The following is a 22,785-nucleotide window of genomic DNA, read 5'->3' on the forward strand; positions in this document are numbered from 1 at the left end:
AAATTCAGAATGGTATGTCCAGAAAAAAATTTTCCGTCTTAATAAAAGGTTTATTTCTGCCGAAATTGTATACTTGATATTTTTTAAGCAAAGGAAAAGGGGGCTGGTGGTGAAGATATATTTTATTTTATTTTTGGTAAACGTCCTATATAGTGTAACAGCAATAAAATCATCAGAGAATACTATTAGCTTTGAAAAAAAAAAAACTAAAAGCTTTATTACAAACCAAGCTTTGAAAATAGGGGGGATTAGGCGGCTGAAAGGGTCCCACAATGGTAAGAAGAAAAGGTTTCATGCTAATGAGGTTAATGCCCTTTGTATCTCAGGCCTCCACATCTTCATTACGCGCTATCTCCGGCTGCACCGAGCGGCTCAGAGAGCCGCAATCCACTCCAACGCCCCCCTTCCCGGCCCAAAGAAGGATTTGATAGCAGCTCTGTTCAAACTAGATAATTATATCTTTTCAAGTCGGAATTAAGATAAAGAAAGTGAAGCAGAGGCGGCTCGCCTTGATCCACTGCAAACAAATTTGGCGCACTTTCGAGTCCTTCCTCCGCCTCAAAAAGGCAGGACAGTCAGCTTATTAGCCGCTCGTTTGCTTTATTAATTCATCTATTTAAAGTGGCAGGATTAGAGCGTCTAATGTGGACGCGGGCTGCCGTGGCGCTGAGGAATATAAATATTTGCGAGATGCCATCCCACGATGACTATCTGGGCGTGGGGCGCGGGGCAGGGTGCGCGTGTGCCCTGCCTCTGCGTTCCCTTCGCACTGTGCGCGTGCTGGGCTGCGCAGGCGGGTGTGGGAGCCATGTGCCCCAGGTCTATGTGCCCCTTCGTGCTACATGGGTGCCAGGCCTGGATGCTCCGGGGCAGGGCTCAATGGGCATCGTAGGTCAGGTTCTAAGCTCCTCCTGCGACACGGCGAACTGCATGCACGTTGCCATAGGGTCCTGCCTGTGACCCCGAATGGGAGTGTAGAATACAAGTTTGATCCATGTTCCGTTTCCTTATTAATTATTTGTGGACCTTCCCTGTGGGACCCCTTGGCTAAGTGGATGCTCGGGAGAAGTACGGGTTCTCCATTTGCGTTGCCCTGAGAGGGTCAAACGGAATCCACCGCGCTCGTGTGCAGTTGCTGCGTCCTCCTGCGAGGAACACAGGGGTTCCGTGTGCATTTCTAGCGGAGGCGCCAGAAAGTCCTAGCGAGAAACCTTCCACCTCCGAACTTCCTGGCTCTAGTTCTGGGTGTCCAGTCCTCCAAGCTCCCTCCGGCTCTGCTCCTGGCAGGCAAGCCGAGCAGAAGCAGGCGCGTTGGCTGCGGCCCGGAACCTGCCGGGCCACTTTTGTGCGAGGGGCGGATTGTGGCAGCCTGAGAGCCGCGCCAGGCGGGCCAGGCAGAAAGGGGGCTCGGGTCTGCCCGCGGCTTTGGAAACCTCGGCTCCTCCCCGTCCCCGCCTCGAGTCGCAGGGAACAAAGTCTGGGATGTGCAGGCCGGTTGGGGAGGGGCTCTGGCGACTCGGAGGCCTGGCCCGGGGCCCCACTCCGTGGTGGGGGGTTTGAGGGCTGGGCGGCCAACAGGTGGGCCGTTGCAAGTCGCTGTACGGCTGGCAGGGTGAGTGAGGGTCTGTTCTTGAGTGTTTGTACAGGGTGAATAAACTAGTTTGTAGTATAATGGTATTTGTGTGGATTGTGGAATAGAATTGTGAGTCACAGCTAGGACTTCAGTCAATTTGTGTCAGTGCTAATTGTTTGAGTAAGTTAAAGGCTGCAGAGGCCGGGGCTACTTATGCAGATTGGGTCAAGATGTCTAGCTGTCCTTGTGCGTCTAGATTGTTTTGAGTTAGGGCCAGCACGTGCAGTTGCGAGGCTGTAGAGTGCCTCCGACGGTGTGGAAATGCAGTTTGTGGAATTTGTGTGCCATGGTCTGGTTGCACAGTGTGTCTGTGAATCGTCTGGAGTTGGGCATCTCAGAGGATGGGGGTGGCCTCGGTGTGTGTGGCTTGCGGGGGCGTTTCTCCGGGTTTGGGTTTGATGGATGTCCATGCCCAGCCCTAGGGTAGCATCTGTGTGTCTTGGGATTGAGGTGTGTGTGTCTAGTGAGGAGGCTTGGGCTGGGGTGTCGTTCCCGCAGCGCCCCACTAGCTCCGGAGTTTGGCAAACAACAGCCGTTTTGTATAACCGCGCATTTTTCTAGACCAATCTTTATTATTCCAGCAATCAGCGCTTGAATTACTGGGGCGCCGCCTCGGAGCAGCCGCGGGCGGGGCGGCAGAGGATGCCGGCCTCCAGCGTAGGGGGACCGCGCCCGAAAGCCGAGCGGCTTGGCGGGGCCGCTCGCGCCTCTTCCGCAGCTTCCGGCCCGCGCCCTCGGCTCGGCCGCCGTTTTTTCTTGCCCCAGCCAGCCCCGTAGCCAGGGGAAAGTGGGAGTTTTGAGAACCCTCTGACCCCAGCCGTGACCCGTCTCCGGGAGGCGGCTTCTCCCGCGTGACCCGGTGCGCCAGGAAACTCTAGGCGGCGCCACGCCTGAAAGCGCAAGGTCCATTCATCAGCCGCGCCCCAGCGTCTAATTGGCCTTTTGTTTATTAGTGTCTGTTGCCCGGCAGGGGGTCTCGGAGGGCCGGAGAGCTGCAAGTCCGGGTGCTGGAAGCGGGCAGAGGATCGGCACCCAGGGCTGGGGTCCGCGTAGGGCAGAGGCGCGTCGCACTCCTCGGAGGGGGCGCCAGAGCGCGCCAAAGATCACGCCCACGTGCGGGGATGCGCGCCTGGAGGCTGGACTCCGAGTGTCGGCCTGGTCCTGCTGGCTGTCAAGGTCCCAGGCTTCGCTACTGCCCCCACCTCCACCTGCAAACCGAGCCCGCGCCTTCCCTCCACACTCTCAGGATTTCAGACCCGCCTTCCTGCCTCTCCTAGGTTCCCAGCCCAGGCGCTGGCCCTGTGGCTGGGTTCTGCTCACGTCCCGCGGTTCTTCCTTCTTCCTGCTTCGAGTTCATTCGTCGTGGCTCCGCCGCTCACCCCAGGGAGTAAACTCCCAGTTTGCTCTGGGTTTCCCTCCCTAAACACCAACCCGGCATTGTGGAGCCAGCATCCGGCTTCTCTGGGTGGTGTGACTGAGAGAATGTTTTTGGCAAGGCAGGGACAGAGGGATTGCCTGACCCTTCAAGGGATCAGAGGCAGCACTCAAAATTCCACCTTCCTCACCAAGTCAGACCTCACTTTCGGATCCCTATCTCTCACCCAGGGTTCAATCTCTACATTGAGCCTTGCCATCCTCTTCCCTACCCCACACTTACTGCCCCTCTTCACACTCCCAAGAGACAGCACAGAAGGAAGGTCTCCATTCCCAGCACAGGCATAAAGGCCAAGATGCACCTGGAGGTCCCGGAGGTGCTTGGGATGGGCATGGGGTCTCATTTGGAAAATGACTTGAGGATTGGTCTCGCCTGGTAGTGGCCTAGCTGCTGGCAACGTCCGGATGGCTGGGCCTCAGCTTGGCCCCAGACGTCCCCTGCTCCCAGCCAACTCTAGGCCCTATATATAGCACGGGGCTCCATAGCCCTGGCTGGACCCTGACGTCAGAAAGAATTTGATCTTGCCTGCTTCACTCCTGCTTCTGAAACTGATCCTTGAAATGAGAGAACAGACTCTACACAATTCCCATGGCCTTGACATAAGGTACAGCGATAAATATACACCACTAATGAGCAATTACCATATAATCACCTTCCAATTAGCTCGCATAATGATGAATTAAACATTCTAGCAGGCGGGATTAGGTTTCTTACTTTGTATATTATTTACGAAGGCTATAGCTTCTGCAAAGAACCAAATATCAAATTAGATGGGGCAATTTTCACTTGGGGGTAATTATGCATTCAGGCCAGCATCTGTGTTCTGGTCACTTATCAACTGAGGCCTCCTGCAAGGTACTGACCAGTGCGTTTGGGTGTTTATTTTCCTTTTTTTCCTTCTCTCTCTTTAGGTTGCAATTGCCTTTTCTTTTTCCTTTTACTCTCACCCTGGCCCCAGGGTGAGAGACTGGGAACACCGAGGTGGGGAACTAGGTGGGGTTTGGGGATGAACCTCAGGCATCAGGCCCTGTCTTTCTGGCCCCATTTGCTTGGCCCTTGTTCCTGTTTCTCTCCAGCCCAGGAAGGATGCCTGAGCAATCGGCTCCATGCAGCTACCCAGCACAGGGCCAGGGCGGCTGCCCACTCACCTTATGACACGGGTTTCCTTCCATTGCACCTGGCACCACTGTCTGACCTTCCTTAGGCCCCCTCAGGGCCTCAGTGCAGTCTATTCCGACTTTTATCTCCTCTCTCACCCCAGTAACAGGGAGAGAAAGGATACAGGAAGTGGGGAAACCAATGACAAACCTCCACATCGCCCGCGGCCACCTCTCTTGTTCGGAAATGAATTTTGGCAAGAGATTAGTTCCTAATCTGATCTAACGCTGCTGACATTTGGGAAGAAGATGAAAATGGCAGCTCAATTTCATTCTGAAACAGGGTCACTTCGCAGGGCTCTGCTCTCCAGAGAATGTGGATGCCCCTCCCCTCCCCTAAAACAGAAGAGCTGGAGGGGCAGCCACGCCAGGGACTGCCCATCCCCAGGTCAGCCAGAGCCCCTGGGCCCTGGGCCTGTCTGCGGTTGAATGGTGGGAGTGGAGGGAGGCTGTCTGGGCTGGGGCCACTGCCTCTGTCCTCTGCTGTCTGCGTTCAGGGCACTGTGCTTGCCCCCAGACAGGGGTTCCTGGACCCCCATAGAAGACTCTTTAGGCTAGAGAAACTCTTTCTTGTAGGGAGTCTCCGGGGAAGGTAAGAAATTTTCAGGAGTCACCAAATGGAGTAATTAAAGGAAGATGTCCCCAGGGCCTATGGGGTACTTTCCCCTGTACTTCCTGGGTAAGTGAAAGCACAGCTAGGTCTGGGTGGCTGGTATTGGCTGAGGGTCTGGCTTATTTGGAAGCCATGAGTCTGGAGAAGCTGCTCTGGCACTTGGTTCCATGAGGCTGCAAGGTCTTGGGAGGTAGGAACCAGGACTTCTTGGAGATGGAGCTCTCCCTTCCTCTAAACTTCCCCACTTTCCCCCAGACACATGCTCACCCACTGCAGACCCAAGAGGTGGGTGGGCCATGTTTTTTGTCACCTAGCAGAGCCCACCATGTCCAGCCTTTGTCCTCAACTGGGACTACTCTGGCAGTGACCTCATCCTGGGTCAGGTAAGAGAGGGCAGGTAAGTTAGTTGTTGGGGGACCTGCCAGGTCACGGGATCTTGTTCCTGAGGGATCAGGCACTTCTCAGGCCTTGTCTGTGGGGTGCAGGGCCTGGGATGGGGATTGAAGGCATCATCACCAGCTCAGGTCAAGGCCAAGCAGAAGAATCCGTGCCTGGGTCCCTAGGAAGGAGTGTGCTAATGAAGAGCGTTCTGTGCCATGTACCTTGCATGCTGGTGGCTGCATATGTATGAGTGGCTGTACCGGAATATGCTTGTACAGCATGCAGCTTTGAACCTGTGGATCACACACATGTATGTAAGTGTGCATGTGACCATGAAGGTTGGGGTTGCTGTAACCCACACTGTGTCTTTGTGCAGCTTAGAAAAAGGCATCCCTTCTGGGTGGAAGGCATCCCTTCCTCTCCTGTGGCTTGTCAAGTGGCATGTGAGCTGGATTTCAGCAGAGGACCCCCATCACCCATCCTTTTGGCCAGACTTCTAAGCAGTGCACAATTTCGAGTCCATAAACTCAAACTCTGATGGAGAGGACTGTGTGTTGGGTGTGGTATTATCCAAGGTGACTTTATTATTGAGAATCAGCTTTATTCCTAGGAGTCCCTCCTTCAGTGGTGGCATCTAGCTGGGGACTGCCCCTTGCCCCCTTTGCAGTACAGAGGACCTGAAGAGCAACAGCCACCACCATCTGGGACACTTTATCCTGAACAGCATGCAAGCCTGGTAAACACAGGTACATTTGCACTTGTGAGTGGAGCTGTGCAACAGAGTACATGTATATGGATGGACGTTTGGAAGTGTGAATACTTCTGTGTGTGAATGTAGGTGGGCACAGGTGTGACCATGGAAGGGGAGAGGGGATGACTGAGCATGTTTGTGGGGCTACAGTGAGGTGCATGGTTGAAGGTGCATCTGGCTTCTCTGCGGTGGCTCCCCCAGCCTCACACAGGCTTAGCCTGCCTTCAGCCAATGTGGTCTGCTTCCTGACGGGCTCACTGCCATTCCTGTCCTTGACCCAGTCTAAATGACTGCAATTATGACCTTCCATGAAAGCCAGAAGTGGTGTCTACTACTGTAGATCACTTCAAGTGGAAGGCCACTGCTTTGTTAAGTAAATGGGACCATGCTGACTCAAATGTCTTCTGTACTTGCTGTTTAGGGGCAGCACAAAGGGACGTAAGCTGCTACAAGGACACTTGGGATGGTGGTGTCATTCAGGGTTTATGGAAAGCCAGAGCCTTTAAAGGCCCCCTTTCTCTGCTCACACCCTATGGCACCCCACAACCTGCTTCCCCCTCAAATCTTGAATTTTAATAGCTGAAAAGGAGACTTTATTTAGAATATACTCAGTATGCTACCGACCACATCCTCTTGTCAGCCTTAGGACGGTAGAGAAAGAGAGCATGTGTGGGCCTGTGTGTACACATATGAGGTAGGGGTGTGTGTGTGTGTGTGTGTGTACCAGTGATCTAAGCCCAATCAGCTGTTCATGGAAACCCCAAGAAGAGTAATCTCTAGAGGGGTCACTTGGTTCTTTACCCCAGGGAAGGGAACAGGTGAGCCAGGATTCTCTGGGAGTCTAGCATCCAAGCCGCATATTCATTTCGGAAGCTCTGTCCCCACCTCTGGCCCTGGGTTAGATTGTAGGTCAACCCGTGGGCAGGAATAAAGAGCCATTGCTTCTGCTTCAAATGCCTACTCTGTGCCAGCATTGCATGAACATGACAGCTGTCTGCCCCCCACCTGTCAGGCCCTAGTTATCTGCCTTCCCTGCTCACTGCTGTTTCTGGCTTCTCTTTCTATTGCAGACCAGTGGGTGATGGGAAGCATTTGAGGAGGGAGCGGACCTTGTGCTAGTTCCTTTCTGGCCTCATGACTTGTTCTCTCATCCTGGTGAAAGGAACCAAGCCAATGGGTGCAGAGGTTTCATTATAAAGAGACAGGACCCAGCATAGCCCTGTCCTGAACCTTCCTGCTCCCTGTATGATTTTGATTTTCACCCATATCTACATGTCTGCTTGCTTGAGGTCAAGGAAGTGGCTGTGCCCAAGAAGTGTGGAATGTTTTTTCCCTGAGCCCTGTACCATCTCTGAACCAAACTACCTTCCTTCCTTCCTTGAATAATATTTGTTTATTTAACTTCGAGAGATTTATTTCAGATAGAATCATTCATATGTGAAATGACATATGTATTATTTATTTATTTATTTATTTTTGAGATGGAGTCTCACTCTGTCACCCAGGCTGGGATGCAATGGCTCGATCTCAGATCACTGCAACCTGTGTCTCCTGGGTTCAAGTGATTCTCTTGCCTCAGCCTCCTGAGTTGCTGGGATTATAGGCACATGCCATCACATATGGCTGATTTTTGTATTTTTAGTAGAGATGGGGTTTCTCCATGTTGGCCAGGCTGGTCTTGAACTCCTGACTTCAGGTGATTTGCCCATCTTGGCCTCCCAAAGTGCTGGGATTATAGGTGTAAGCCACTGCTCCTGGGCTGTGTGAGGTTCATTATTAAGTGCTGTTAGCTATAGGGAAATATTTGAAGCAATCAAAATGTTCGTTGCTAGGGGATTGGTAACATAATTTACCCTAGGATGGGATGTTATGTAGTAGTTAAAAAGAATGAAGCATAATTTGTGTTCTAATATGGGAAGCCCTTTAAGACATGTAACTGTTAATTGATAAAAGCAAAAGGAGAGTGCGTGGAATATCATTACTATAAAAGGAAATACACATGGGTGTGTATTTGTTGTGAAACTTGCTGATAATCTTTCTAGCAGGATACAAGAGGGGCTGGTGAAAGTGGATTCCATGGTCTTTCTTGAATTCTATGGCATGATTTCCTCCAGTACCTGACTGCTCCCCTCCAGATGCAACTCTGTACCTCTTGAGTGATTAATGTACAGTTTACAAGGGATTCTCAGAATGGAGCACCAGAATCCAGCTGGTCCCCTCCAGTTCTATGTAGAAGAGGACTCTCCCATCCCTTGCTTTTAGCCACCATCCTGTTAATGCAGTCCATAATTACATTGGCTTTTTTGGCACCCAAGATATGGACAAAGTTATAGAAGTTGGCCTGCCCAGCTTCCCCTCCATGAGAGAACCCTACAGAAGGCCCCACTGGTAGTCATGTAGCCTGGACTTGGATGTTTCTGTGCTGAGAAGCTCTGCCTCCCATGGTTGCATAGTCTTTTCTAAAACAGTAGAGTTTTAGAATTTTCCTTGAGCTGTGGAGAACAAGTTTTACCTCTCTGGAGTTTAACCTGGAGTTGAGTCCGTTGTTTAAAGCACTATTTCCTTGTTTGCCTATCCACTCTGCCCATTATAATGAAGAAAATGCAAATTTAAACAGCAGTCGACTGGAATGCATACATCTCCCATCTTCGGTAATTAGGTGATGGATTGAATTGTGACCCCCTCAAATTTATGTATTGAAATCCTCACTCCAAGTACCTCACAATGTGACCTCACTTAAAGTTGGGGGCTTTATAAAGGTAATCAAGTCAAAAGGAGATAGCTCGAGTAGGTCCAATTCAATATGACCTGTGACCTTATAAGAAGGGGAAGTTCACTTTATACGAAGATTGCAGGTGTGATCCACGAAGCATTTGGATCACACCTGTAATCCCAGCTCTTCGGAAAGCAGAGGCCGGAGGATCACTTGAGTCCAGGAGTTCAAGACCAACCTGGGCAACATAGTGAGACCCTCTATCTAAAAAAATAAAAAATAAAAATAAGAAAAGAAAAGGAAGCTTGGACTTAGACAGACCCAGAGGGAAAATGATGTGAAGACCCAAGAAGAAGACGGCTGTCTCCAAACCCAGGCCTGGAGTAAATTCCTTCCTCAGAGGGACCAGTCCTGCTGACAACTCCAGCTTGGATTTCCAGCCTCCAGAGCTGTGAGAAAATAAATTTCTGTTATTTAAACCACACAGTCTGGTGGTTTAAACAACAGTAGCCCTAGCTTGCCAATTACAAATGATCAAGTCAAGGTCAATCTAGTTCCATCTACCCTTCCCAGTCTCTCCCCAGTCCAGGCTATTGCAGAGCAAAGTCCAGACATTGTATCTTGTCTTTAGTAACCATGTTAGGATGTATCTCCAACAGGATTCTTTTGAAAGCTGAGCCACAATTCCATGATTGTTTAATAGTTCAACTCTCCAGGAGGTGATGCCCCACAGGATGAGCAGACGCCTGTGTGATGACTCCTGCCCAGCCAGCCTGGGCTCTGGGCTCTGCCCAGAATTCAGTCTCCACTTACCCCAAAGATGAGATCCCTGTTGGATCCAGGTAAACCAGACTCTCCAGCCCTGGCCCTGGGAAGGATGCTCTCCTGCTGGGTGGAGCCTGGTGATACAGCCCATTTCTGGCCTTCCCACCCTTACTAGAGCTCCTAACCCAGCTCATATACGGTATAAGGAACACTTCTAAGGTCTGTGGGTCTCATTTAACAAATGCTCTCTGAAATTTCCAGAAATATTCCCCAAAGCAGCAAATGCAAAGTGGAACTAAAAATACATATGCAGTTCTGGCTGGGCGTAGTGGCTCATACCTATAATCCCAGCACTTTGGGAGGCTGAGGTGAGTGGATCACCTGAGGTCAGGTGTTCGAGATCAGCCTGCCCAACATGGTGAAACACCATCTCTACTAAAAAGATAAAAATTAGCTGGGCGTGATGGTGTGCACCTGTAATCCCAGCTACTCGGGAGTCTGAGGCAGGAGAATTGCCTGAACCCAGAGGGTGGAGGTTGCAGTAAGCAGAGATCATGATACTGCACTCCAGTATGGGTGACAAAGTGAGATGCTGTTTCAAACCCACCCCCAAATATGCAATTCTTTTGGGGTCTGGGAGGCAGGAAGGTATGAAAAAACTAAATGTACCCAGAAGGAAGATCTGTTACACTCATTTGAAAACCTCGAAAATAATAGAAAGAATTGAATCAAAATAAATGAATAATATGAATGAATAAAAATCATGTTAAGAGCTTTGTCTATTGAGTGACTCTTGTATGTCATGTACTTTTCACTTGTTGTAGTCATTTCTCACATTGATACTCTGAACTAAATACCGTGGAATCATCTCCATTTTGCAGATAAGGAAATAGACCAGTTAAGTTTCTTGCTCAAGGTCTCAGAGCTGGAAAGTGCCTGAGATAGTACTGGATGTGAGGTGAGTACATGGCTTGCTTGCTTTCCTTCTCTCTCTCTTTTTTTTTTTCTTTTTTTTGAGGCGGAGTTTCGCTCTTGTTACCTAGGCTGGAATGCAATGGCGTGATCTCGGCTCATCTCAACCTCCGCCTCCTGGGTTCAGGCAATTCTCTGCCTCAGCCTCCTGAGTAGCTGGGATTACAGGCACGCGCCACCATGCCCAGCTAATTTTTTGTATTTTTAGTGGAGACGGGGTTTCACCATGTTGACCAGGATGGTCTCGATCTCTTGACCTCATGATCCACCCACCTCGGCCTCCCAAAGTGCTGGGATTACAGGCTTGAGCCAAGAACATGCTTGAGTGATTCTGTGGTCCAAGGTGTGAGCTAAGTGCTTTATGTACATGATTTCCCTGAATCCTCACAGCAACTCCATAAGGTAGGTTCTATGAACAAAACCCATTTTACAGCCGAGGAGACTGAGGCTCATGAGGCACAGTGATGGCTACAAGTAGCAGAACTAGGACTTGAACCCAAGTCTGTCTGACTCCGACATCTAGATTTTTAACCCTGAAGCCTTCATCTCTAACTTTTCACACTTCAACTAAGTCTACTTGCTGTGGCTTGGAGACTTTCTGGTGACATCAGGAGAGAGTGACACAGTTACAGGCCTGCATGTACCTGTCATTGGGTGTGAACACCCTAAGGTGTGACTGAGGAGGCAGCCAGGACACAGGTGAGCCCATCAGAAAACACTGGTACCCTCCTTCCCCATGGGGAAAGGAAGACATTTGGACACTAGTTCCCATCTTGAGAGAGTAAGGACTTCTTTTCCACAAGGCGTGTGTGTGTGTGTGTGTGTGTGTGTGTGTGTGTGTGTGTGGTGTGTTTAGAGGGAAACGTGGATGACTCCCCCTTCCTCTGTGGGACATGAATCTTGATGTTGCCACTCTGGCTCTACTATGGACATCATCAGGACTCCATGGGTCTCAGGAGGAGGGCTTTGCTCTCTTACCTGGGGCCTTGGGTGCCTGTGGTCATGGTTCTGTTCCCCTTGGGTGCCAGCAGCTTTAGCCACTACCTCCCCTGCTGTGTTGAAGCACAGGTTATCCATGGAAACCAGGCCCCAGCAGGAGCTGGTAGTGCAGAGTAACCAGGATAGCTGAGGCAGACCCTGGGTGGAGTTCTCACATCCTAGAGCTGCCTCCCAGAGAGGGCCCACTGTGGAGTTAGGCTGGGAGTGTCCTCCTAGTCACTCTCTGAACACCTCCAGATGGCTCATTCTAAGGTTCCTGGCATGCAGATTGCTTCCAGGGAGCAGCTAACTAGCCAGGCTGCCTTCCACTGTTCTGGGCTGCTGGAGGTGGGGGGGTCTGTGGCCCTGGAAACCACAACTATGGGGGCATAGCCTCTCTGAGCAGAGCCAAGTGAGGCTCCTGTCTCCTCCAGCAGTGGCTGCATTGTTAAGTAGTGTACAAGTAATTACACCCATGGCAGCTCAGTTGCACCCTAAGCAAATTAGGTGCTGATCCAAAGGTGTAATTAAGCAACAGTGAGTGCAGTTTAGCAATTGCAAGTGCCTTCCTCACTAGTGCAGCAATCACCAGCCCATTCAAAGACCTGCTGGAGGCCCATTTTGTTTCTAAGACCCTGCCTGTGCTAAGCCCAGGCAAAAAAAGACCTCGAAGCCAAGTTCTGTTTGATTTCTAAATATTGGGGGAGAACCTTTGGATGTGTCAGGGTGCCAGACATAATTAACATTCTTTAGAAACAAAACAGACAACAAGCCTGCTATTGTTTTTTAATTATATGTCTTCTGATATAAAACAATCCCTTGGTGTCGGTGATGTGTTGATTAATTATCCCAGACAGTTCCTTTTGAAAGTTAGGAAATGTGTCTCTTGACCTCCTTCTCTATTTCAAGGTAGCCAACCTATCGAGTTTCCTCAAGTACATTGTCATTACCTGTGCTGGAAAAGTGGAGGGAGAACTGGATAGCTCTGTGTGGTGGTGGGGCCAGGCTGGCCTGTGGGCTTTTGGGGGCTTCGTGAGCCTTGGGGCTAGGGGTTTGGGTGACTGTCTAGGTGGACCCAGAGGAGCCAGGTCTACAGCCCCTATGTGTGCCCTAGACAGAGAGCCCAGTGGGGAGGGCCCAGTGCTTGCCGTGCCTGGTGGGTGAGGTCGGAGCAGTGTGGCATTTGTCTGCAGTCTCTGGACCCTACAGTCACGAAGTACCTGGTGATTTGCTGAGCAGACCCTCCCATGGCCACTCCCCATGGACCACTCCTCACTTTCTGCCACCCTCTTTTGTGCTTCTGAGCCCTCCTGTGAGCCCCTGAGAAGTGTGCCAAGGTGAGGCTGCAGCTGACACAAGAGCTGGCCTGAGAGAGCCCACAGGGTGGCAGCCAGAAGAGGGGCCCGGGAGCCTTGGCACATGTGTGTGGGTAATGCTGTGGGTTCTGAGGAGAGGAGAAAGGCCCCTCCAAAGAGCCATGAAGGTGTGCATGTGTGCACCTGCACAAATGTGTGTGTGCGTGGGGCTGTGTGGTTGCTCATGTGTTTATATAGAAATCTGTGTGGCTGCATATGTTTGTGTATGGCTGTGTATGAGTATGTTTGAGCATGTGTATGAGTGTGCATAGGTGTGTATGTGTGTGGCGTGCAAGTATGTATATGAGTGTGTGGGTGTGTACATGTGGGTATGCATATGTGTATAGGTGTGTCTGAGTGTGCACGTGTATAAGTGTGTGTATGAGTATGTATGGGTACGTCTGTGTATATGGATGTGTGTGTGTTACGGGTAGGCATGTGGGTGTGCATGTGTCTGTGGGTGTGCCTGTGGGTGCATGTGGGTGTGCATGTGTGTCTATGGATGTGTGTGGGTATGTATGCGGGTCTGTGGATGTGTGTGAATGTGCATGTGTGTCAATGCATGTGTGTTGGTCCATATGTGTGTGGGTGTGCATGTGTGTTTCCGTGGGTGTGTGTGGGTGTGCGTATGTGTGTCCATGGGTGTGTGGGCGTGCATGTATGTCAGTGCATGTGTGTGTTGCGTGTGTGTGCATGTGTGTCCACGGGTGTGCGGGTGTGCATGTGTGTCTATGGGGCTGTGTGTGTGTATAGATGTGTTGGGTAGTGTGTAGGGGTGTGTGTGTGTTGGAGAGATGAGTGAGGGTGGGAACTTTTCCTGCTGCTGTTTCCTTTTAAGCACCTGGTCTCAGTGTGGCTCACAGGGGCCTAAAGTTCCTGCCTCTGTGCCCTCCTTGCCTTGACTTCCACCATTTGCCCACTCTGCTGTTGCCAGTGGTTCTTACTCCCTCTAAGCCAGTAAGCCCAGTCTCTCTAACAGGCAGTAAGAACATGTGAAGGGGTGGGGCTTGTCCTTGTCCCTCTTGGTTGCCCTTTGGTGATGGGTCCTTTTAGGGGTGCTCAGTCTCTCCTCCTCTCCTTTCTGCCCCATCGCCCCTCCTCCCATCCCCTCTCTCAGCCCTGCCTTCCCCAGCACCTCTTCCTGTCTCTGTGTGGCTCTCTGAGTGTTTTCTTTTCCTGACTGATTACAAAAAATATCTGAAGTGGCCCTCAGGGAATAGAATTAAACTTTATTAATGCAGATGTGGTATAAACACATCATAATGTAAAAATAAAACAGTAAGAAATCAATATGGGGAAACCATAAATTAAAACAGTCAAGAGCAGGGGAAAGTTAGAAGGCAGGTATAAGAGAGTGAGTATTCACAGTGATAGTGGTTGTGACCAACAGCTATTGAATGTGCTCTGTGCCATTCAATTCTGAATGTTATGAATTCTGACTTTTATGTGCATTCTCCCATTTAATTCTCTTGATGACACGCCCAGAGAGGTAGACACTCTCACCAACTCCATTTTAGAAATGAAGATATTGGGCTCAGAGTGGCTGAGTGCCTTGCCTAAGGTCACACAGCTGACAAATGACAGAGAAGGGATTTGGGTGGAGGTGCTGTCTGGCCTCTGGACAAGCTCATTTGCAGGCTGTACCAAGGAGTGCCAGGCTCAGTGCCTGGGGGCACACACTGGGGAGGAGGGAGAGCTCACTGGAGGCAGCCATGGGTGGAGAGAAAGGAGGAGGAGAGTTATCTTAGCCAACTCAGAATTGTCGGGAGGTAGGTGAGGACCACAGGAGAGACGGGAGTGCCGAGCAAGCTCAGGTCAAACCTAGGTGCTCACAGTGGCAGGAGAGCACTCAGACCCAGCCAGAGTAGGCTTGGAGATAAAATCCCTACCCTGTGTGGTGGCCTGGGAGCCCAGCAGAAGGAAGCAGAGCCCCTTGTGCCCCCTCCTCACGGGGGAGGCCTCTCCAAAGAGGGAAAACAGCCTTGTCGTAGGCACACCTGGCTGCCCCACCAGCCCGGCATTGGATTTCAGGAGTGCCAGATAACATGCTGGGGCACTCCCCTGGGGAGGGGTCTGGTACACAGTTCTCTGCCCATATCCAGTCCCCTTCACTGGCCATCAACCAAAAAACTACTTACTTTCTCGAAAGCAAGTGAGCCAACAGTACTCCTGTGTGGTGTTGGGCGCTGAGACAAATGGCTGCTGAATGCAGTGACTGGGCTGGGCTGAGAGTTAAAAGATGGGGTAAGGGTGTGGGAGTGCACACGGAAGAACCATTCAGAAGGAAAGGAGGGAGAGTGTCTTGTCTCAAGCAGAGTTGAAAGGCAGGGCTTACAAGGTAGCAACATGATCACTTCCTGTCCCCTGTCCTGGCCATCAGCCTTGGAAAATCTCTTAGTGAGGTGGGTTTAAAGATCTTAGCTGAAATTGATGACTTGGGCAAGAAAAGTGGCTAGGAGATATAGCTGCCCTTGGCTTGGAGAGAGAGGGTTCAGATCCTGGTGATTAAATGATAGCCCATCTTCATGGGCTTTCACTCACAGCAGCCACTGAGGCATCTGAAGAACTGGCTTATAGAACCCAGTTTGTTCAGCACAAGCAAGCCAGCTTGAGGACAATAATAAAATTTACAACCAGGGGGTACTGTGTATATCGAATAAGCCTAGCATGCCTTAGGAGCTGAATAAATGCTATGCACTACTATATTGCTGCAAGTTGGGGAACAAATGGCTGCCATTGAACTCTCAAGAGTTCGGCTTTCTTTTGACCATGGCCTGCTATCAGAAAGAGTCACTGTAGGCAGTGGGCAAGCCTTGGTCTAGAGCTTGGAGATGGGGATCCCAGTTCCAATTCTTTCCCTGATGACTGTGTGACTTTGGGCAAGTCCCATTCTCTCTCTGGCCTTCAGTATTCTCATCTGGGTAGTGAAGGAGGTGGACCAATGGAACTTCTTAGCCAGATAGGTCTGTCATGAGGTCTCCTTGAACATCTCATAGAGTGGTTTCTCCTTGGCATCCAAGGGAGGCTTGGCAGGATGAATCCTAAGCTTATCAGCAAAGATCCCAATGGGAAAGGTGATTGAAGCATTTTTTTCTCTTAGTGTAACTCAGATCCCTGGTGAAGCCTTTGTTCAGAGTTGGATGGAGATGACTCCTTCTCTTGCCCTCAACAAAGTTCTGTCAATGTACACACTAAGCACACTTCCAGTGGGGGTGGAGGGACGCTCATAATGCACACACACAGCACACATATGTATACACATGACACAGGGACATGCACAGAACTGCTTCTTCCCTGCTCCGTGTAGAAATGACTGCTCTGGGGATGCTCTGGTTGGGGGTCTCAGAACACCTGGATCCTGGAGTAGCATTGCCAGATTTAGCAAATAAAAATATAGGATGCCCCACTAAATTAGAAAAATTGTTCTAATGGCTGAGTTTTTGTAATGTATTGACAAAAGCTGAATACAGGGAGTTAATTATGGAGCATCCTGACAGTTTGTACAGGATCTGGGACACATAAGTAAATATGGGACACATCCTTGAATACAAGATAGCTGGTATACAAGATACCTGGCCATCCTACCCTGGGAGCCCCCAAATTGCAAAGAATTGGACTGAAAGCTGGAGAACTTCTTGGCTTAGAAGACAAGCAGTTTACTTGGGATGCTCTCAGATTGGGGGTTGGAAGAAAAAGGGAAAAAATAAGGGCAAAGTTTCAGGGTAGGGCTTAGGGCTTTGCTGGAATACTGAGGGCACTGAGGGCCTGGCCGCACTGTCATCCAGATCTGATCCACCCCTCTCCCTCACTGTCCAATGCCTGGCAGATCTGATCCCCTGCTCTCCCTCACTGACCAATGCCTGGCAGATCTGATCCCCGACTCTCCCTCACTATCGAATGCCTGGCAGATCTGATCCCCTGCTCTCCCTCACTGTCCAATGCCTGGCATATCTGATCCCCTGCTCTCCCTCACTGTCCAATGCCTGGCAGATCTGATCCCCTGCTCTCCCTCACTGACCAATGCCTGGCAGCCCCTCACCACCCCATTAGCCTGTTGCTTGGGGCGGCTGCCCAGGTGCTACTGTTATTTTAGGATGGAACTCACTCAAAGCAACAGAAAATGTAGAGAGGGAAGGACCCAGTTCAGACCCTGCTCTCAAGTCCCACAGGGGTCCCAGCTAGAATCAGCCTCTTTCTAAGTACTCTTTCTTTACTGGGCAGGGATGCTCCCCACTTTGCAGATGAGCAAATGGAGGCTCAGGGAGCTCTGCTGGGCCTCTAGGATGTTTGCTGTGGGACTAGAAAAAGGCCACTAGCCCTGAGCTGAGCTCCAGCTGGACTGGATTCTCCTGCTCTGTGGGCTTTGAGCCTGCCTAAGAGGGGTGGGAGCTGCAGTCAGTGGGCACCGTGGTGTGCAGGAGACTGAGTTGTGTAGCAGAGCTGAGGCTTGCAGAGGTGAATTTATCAGATAAAATACCTGTCCAGTGCACACACAGCTCATGGGGCGGGTGTAGATGATCATTATTCCTATATTAATGCTAATGAAAGTGAGGTTATAACTATATTATTTCTGTGCACATTTATAAAAGAGCTTTGATAAACAGGCACTGTGCTGGGGGTAAGGGGACTCTCAAAGTATCTAGTGCTGCCCATCCCCTAGGAGCTGCTGACAGTCTAGGTGAGGACCTATGCTGGTCACACATGACACATTGCATGAACAAGGCAAGTGGTGGTAAAATCACATGACTTTTCTTAAACATTTAGGAAGATGTCAAAAGAGGGGGCTGGTCTCACTGACTAATGCCTCATGTTGTGTGGTGATCAGGGAAGGCTTTCTGGAGGACTTGAGGATCAGGCTCTGGTCCTGGCCCACTCTCAGCCCAGTGTGTTCTCTTCAGCACCCTGGGCTTGCAGGCTTGTGACACAAGGGTGACACTCAGTGAATGGTCCCAGTGGTGTGTCCAGGGCTGGACAGAGGGCCATAGGTGAGAGAAGCTAGGAGTGAGTGTGCATGGCCTGGCCAGAGTTTTGAAGGGCTGCAGTGACATCAGTTCTTTACCTGCTCCATCCTCCTCTTTGGCCCCAAGGAGAAGAGTCAGGTAAGAGCCAGGTGTTGCTCATCTGTGGCCCTGGCTGGAAGGTTGCTCTGCTGAGAAGCTGACAGCTCCTCCCTGTCCATAGGGACCCTAGGTGCCCATCACAGCCTTTGTCCTACTGCACACGAAGGAAAGATTCCTCTCCACATCTCAGGGATTCCATCTGGTTTTTATTTTCATGTGTAGCAGTGACGAATGTTACTACAAAAAAAAAAAAAAAAAAAAAACAGAAAGAGGCAAGAGAACTGTACCTCCTCCTGCATGGGGTGTTTCATCACGTCGTGTCCATGCTGGCTGATGGATGGAATTTGACATTCCGAGCTCATTAGCTCAGGAGTCACTTCCAGTGAGCAGTTTGCATGAGGAGGTTGGAAAGGGGCTTGAGTTTTGGTGTCAGTGCGAAATTTGGCTTCCAAGGAGAAGCTGTCTGGAGGGGCTCATCCCATCCTGAGGCTTTCCCTTCTGCTGTGCTCAGGCCTGGCTTAGCTGGGATCTGTGTCCCCTTCTCCAGGGAGAGGGCCAGCTGGGGCCTCCCTCCCCATTTCATCTCCCGGGTCAAGACATTTGACTGCCAAAGATGGAAGAGAAATTCTGACTCTAGCAATTTTCAGGGTAGTGGGGAAACTGAGTCAAGAGAGTGGAGGGGCTTGTCCAAAGTAGCCCAGCATGTCAGGAAAAGAGGGGTTGTGGATAGGAGTGTGGATCGTGGATGCACAAAGATGATGCTTTGAAGCTTACCTCTATTCCTCACTGGCTGCATGATCCTGGACAGCAAAAGCCTTGGTCTCAGCGGACTACAAAGAGATGAAGGTCATATATCTAAAGAACCTAGCAGTGTCTGTTTCAGATCAAGGGCTCAAAACATGCTAGTTATTGCTATTCTTATTCTTGTTATTATTGTGTTTCAGCCTTGACTTCCTGACTTGCAGTGTGGCCCATTAGTTCAAGGTGAGCTCTTTTCTTTGCCTTCATGAAAGTCAAACAGTAAAAACGGCCTGGAGCCTGCTGGGGGCAGCTCTGCTCTGGCTTTGCCCTTTGTCCTGGAGCTAAATGATGAGGTATCTGGAGACCCCAGGTTGCAGGGAGGCAGAGCTTCAGTAGGAGGGAAGATATCCCCGGGGTGTGGGGGAGCAGCATGTGTCACTATCAGTCATCAACCAATGCCCTGCTCCAGAATATCCTTACTGAGTGAATGACGAAATGCTTGCCCGTTGTTGATTTTTCTAGACGTGGGCCCCTTGGATGTTCCCCTCTAAGGCAGAAAGAGCATGAGTGTGGGAGCCAGCTGGTCTCAGTTTCTTTGTCTGCAAAAGCGGTAATATATCTCTTTTGGGACTCAAGGAGAGGGTGTCGGTAAAGCATCTTGCACATAAGCCTCATTCCACTTCCACCTGCACAGACAACCTCCAGCTTTGAGGTCACCTCTCCTTCCATTGTTCCTCGAACCCTTTTGAACAGGTGGGAGAGAAGTATTACCACTCCTGCTGTGCAGGGGAAGACACTGAGGCCCCAAGAGGGTAGGTGACATGCCCAAGAAGTCATCAACAAAGCCGGGACCTCAGGCCAAACCTCTTGGTTCTCAGGCTGGTACCCATGCTGCTATGATGCTTCTGTTCAGCAGCTGGACAAAAATATGACTGAAACTAAACAACAAAGTCAGCAGTTTCTCAGCCCTTCTCTTCAGCCGCCCTGGGGATCAGTGGAGCTTTCTTCTTCCAAGACATAAACAGTCCCTCTGGGCTAAGGGCGCCTTGAATCCACCCCACAGGCCTGAGTCAGACTTCAAGCAGGGCTTCAGATAGAAGGGAAGGGGTTCTCAGTTATATGATGGGTCGCGTGGGCAGGGTGCTGAGACCCCAGGCTGGGGGTCCTTCCCATGTCGACTTCCTGGGCAGATCGTGTAAGTGTAGTTTCCTCCCAGCGCCTCTCGGGAAACCCTGTGCAAACAGCGCCCTCCCCACTGGGCTTGGAGTCCTGGTGATTAGGATTTAATGAACTGGCTGCAGAGAGCTCAGTGGGCTGCGGTCAGTCTTCCAGGTCTGCTGAATGCACCTCTGCTGGGCTAGGGCTCTGAGTTTTTTGTTTTGGGCCAACCTGATCCTCATATATCTATTTTGGAACCAGTGAGTCCTCCCAGAACATTTTATCAGGTTATTTTGAGTTAGGAGTTTAATAGACATAGAAGCCTTTAAGGGGAGTGAGTAAATGAAGTTGGCAAGGGAGAGCAGGCAGGGGAGAGAGGAGGAAATCCCAGGCTGAGTTTTGGAAGAGGGCTTGATTATGTTGGTGACAGCAGGCTGCATCTTCCAGGACAGGAATCCCCCCATGGTTTACAAAATGCTTCCCCTTACATAATTCTATTTAATTCACATGACAAGCCTGAAAGTTAGGAAGGGCTTGTTTGCCTTATTATCCTGAGTTTACAGGTGGTGAAACTGAGGCTCAGAGAGGTGCTGATCTCACATAGCAGGATCACACAGCAGACCACGGCCAGGGCTGGGATTCCGTTCCAAGCTTGGTATTCTTTTCCTGGCACCTCAGTATCCCCTGGATGCACTCTGTGTTTTCCACTCCTGAGTTAGATGTCACTGGTGGTGCTATAGAGGGGGCCGCTGGAGCACTGTCCTTCATGTAAAAGGGTGCTCCCTTTGCCCTTTTTGTGTTCCCACCCACAACCTTCTCTGTGCTCTGCTTCCCTTGGTGCTTCGAGATGCTACTTTAGCATTACTGGAGCCACGTTGTCCAGGCAGAGGGCTGAACGTGCCCTATGGCTGATGTTCCCCTGGGAAGGTTTTCGGCCAAGGACTGACAGAAGCAGGGATATGAAAGCCCAGCTTACTTGCCTTCAGGCAGAACAAACTCGGAGGTATAATTTAGCCTTTAGAACTCCCCATGGGATGGCCCCCAGCTGGGGCCGGGCTTCACCTGAGATTACACGCTTGTTGGTTTCTCTCTGGCTTGCCCCCGACCCATGTCCTCACTCCAGTCTTTCCTGGGAGCACTTCCTTAATTACTCACAAACTCACAGTTTTAAATGAGATACTTTGCTCTTTTTTTTGAGACAGAGTCTCACTCCGTTGCCCAGGTTGGGGTGCAGTGACACAATCTTGGGTCACTGCAACCTCCATCTCCTGGGTTCAAATGATTCTTTTGCCTCAGCCTCCCAAGTAGCTGGGACTACAGGCATGCACCACCATACCTGGCTAATTTTTGTCTTCTTAATAGAAATGGGGTTTCACCATGTTGGCCAAGCTGGTCTTGAACTCCTGACCTTAAGTGATCCACCTGCCTTGGCCTCCCAAAGTGCTGGGACTACAGGCATGAGCCACTGAGCGGGTATGGTAAGATAAATTCTTATCTAAAGGTCTGCTTTTGACCCAGACCCAAGACAGGTGCTGAACTAGGGCATGGCTCCAGAATCAAAATCATGAGAGGAGATGAAGTTAGAAAGGGAGGGGGAGCGCCTTCATAGAAATCTAAGCTTGAGGGGAGCCCTTTTTGAAGCGTTGGCTGGCACAGAGGTGGGGAAGAGGTCGTCTGAGAACGTGCTAGAGTGTATTTGCAAATGAGCCATGATCTTGGAGACTGATCTCATCATCTCTTCTGAATGACAAGGGTAAGGGGTTGACCCATGGGTCCTGGCTGTGAACAGGGACACAAACATGTTGGAGACTGCCTTGGGTCTGAAACACAAATTAGCATGCAGGGCATTGATTAGGAAATGCACTCAGGAGCAAAACCTACTAACAAATCAGGGAAGCAGGATGGGGTAGAGGGAGAAGCTGGGCTGTGATGCAGTTGGAATCACAGAGACCCCATGGGGACTCTGGAGGTGGGATGGCCTTTCAGAGATGTCCTGAGCGAGGCCGAGGGCTGGGTCTTTGTACTCCTGCATGAACCAGTCCTTGAACACAGCTGCACCAAGGAGAGGCGTAACCTTAATCTAGGCAACTTCCTCCAGCTGAAGGAAAGTTCTGGAGAAGGACTCAGCTGTAAGGGCTGGGCAGTGCAGCAGAGTTCCACTGGCACTCGTAGACTGTCTGTTAGGGTGTTTCTACCTAGCATTTCCTTGTCACTGGTTCATCATCCAGAAGGAAACATACCGGCTTTCAATTCCATTTAAGTTAACATGGATTTCCTGAGGACTTCCTATATGTTGGACCCAGTAAGACCTGACAAATGAAGAAGAAAAAGTCTTTATCCTCATGAAACTTCAGTCCAGGTGGAGAGATGCAGTTTTGCCTGTTTGAGAAGTGAAATGGTAGTACAAAGGAATGGGTTACTTGGTGATTAGTGTTTATCAAGCACTTACTACGTGCCAGGTACTGTGCTGAGTACTTAGCTCATTTATCTTTTTGTAACAATTCGTGATGGTGTTAGAGTATTATAGCCTCATTTCACAGATGGGTAAGTGGCTTTCCTGTAAGTGCCAGAAAGTGGTCAAAATGGGATTTTTAACTTGAGCATTCTAACTCCAAAAGCCTGAGCTCTGAGGAACCTGAGCTCTTCCACTGTGTGCGTGGGAACTGAGAGGATGCTGGAGCATTTTGCAGAGTAAGATGAGGATTATCAGGGAAGACTGCCTGAAGGTGGTGGTACCTGGAAGTGGTGGTACTGACAGCATGTGTGTTAGGGGAGTGGAGTCTGCACCAATGCTACATAGAGAGAGGGCAATCTCTTATTGTAAATTGGTTTATGAAATGCCCTCTTCTGTGTGGTCTGCCTGCATTAATCAGAGGTTTAATAGTTGAATGGTATCCCCTCTTCTGAGTGGAGGAGGATTTTTTTCTCTCTTCTCTTTTCAACTTTTGCAGTAATCTCTGTATCCCAACAGTTATATTCTGTCTTTGCAGAACCCTGACTTGTAAATACGTCCCCATGGTTGATTCATGACTAATGTCATGAATAACATGTCGCTGGAGGTTCAGTTAGGAAG

General features: G+C 50.3%; 1 long non-coding RNA gene across 1 annotated transcript in view; it reads left to right on the forward strand.

The window, feature by feature from the left end:
- Positions 1 to 1,499: 1,499 nt before the first annotated feature.
- LOC144578511 (uncharacterized) overlaps positions 1,500 to 22,785 on the forward strand; it is a 145,370-nt gene continuing 124,084 nt past the window's right edge. Inside the window, exon 1 of the long non-coding RNA XR_013524424.1 lies at positions 1,500 to 1,612. This is a non-coding gene — a long non-coding RNA (uncharacterized LOC144578511). The remainder of the gene's footprint in view (positions 1,613 to 22,785) is intronic.

Source organism: Callithrix jacchus, chromosome 12 (genome assembly GCF_049354715.1).
Source record: "Callithrix jacchus isolate 240 chromosome 12, calJac240_pri, whole genome shotgun sequence".
Lineage (NCBI taxonomy): Eukaryota > Metazoa > Chordata > Mammalia > Primates > Cebidae > Callithrix > Callithrix jacchus.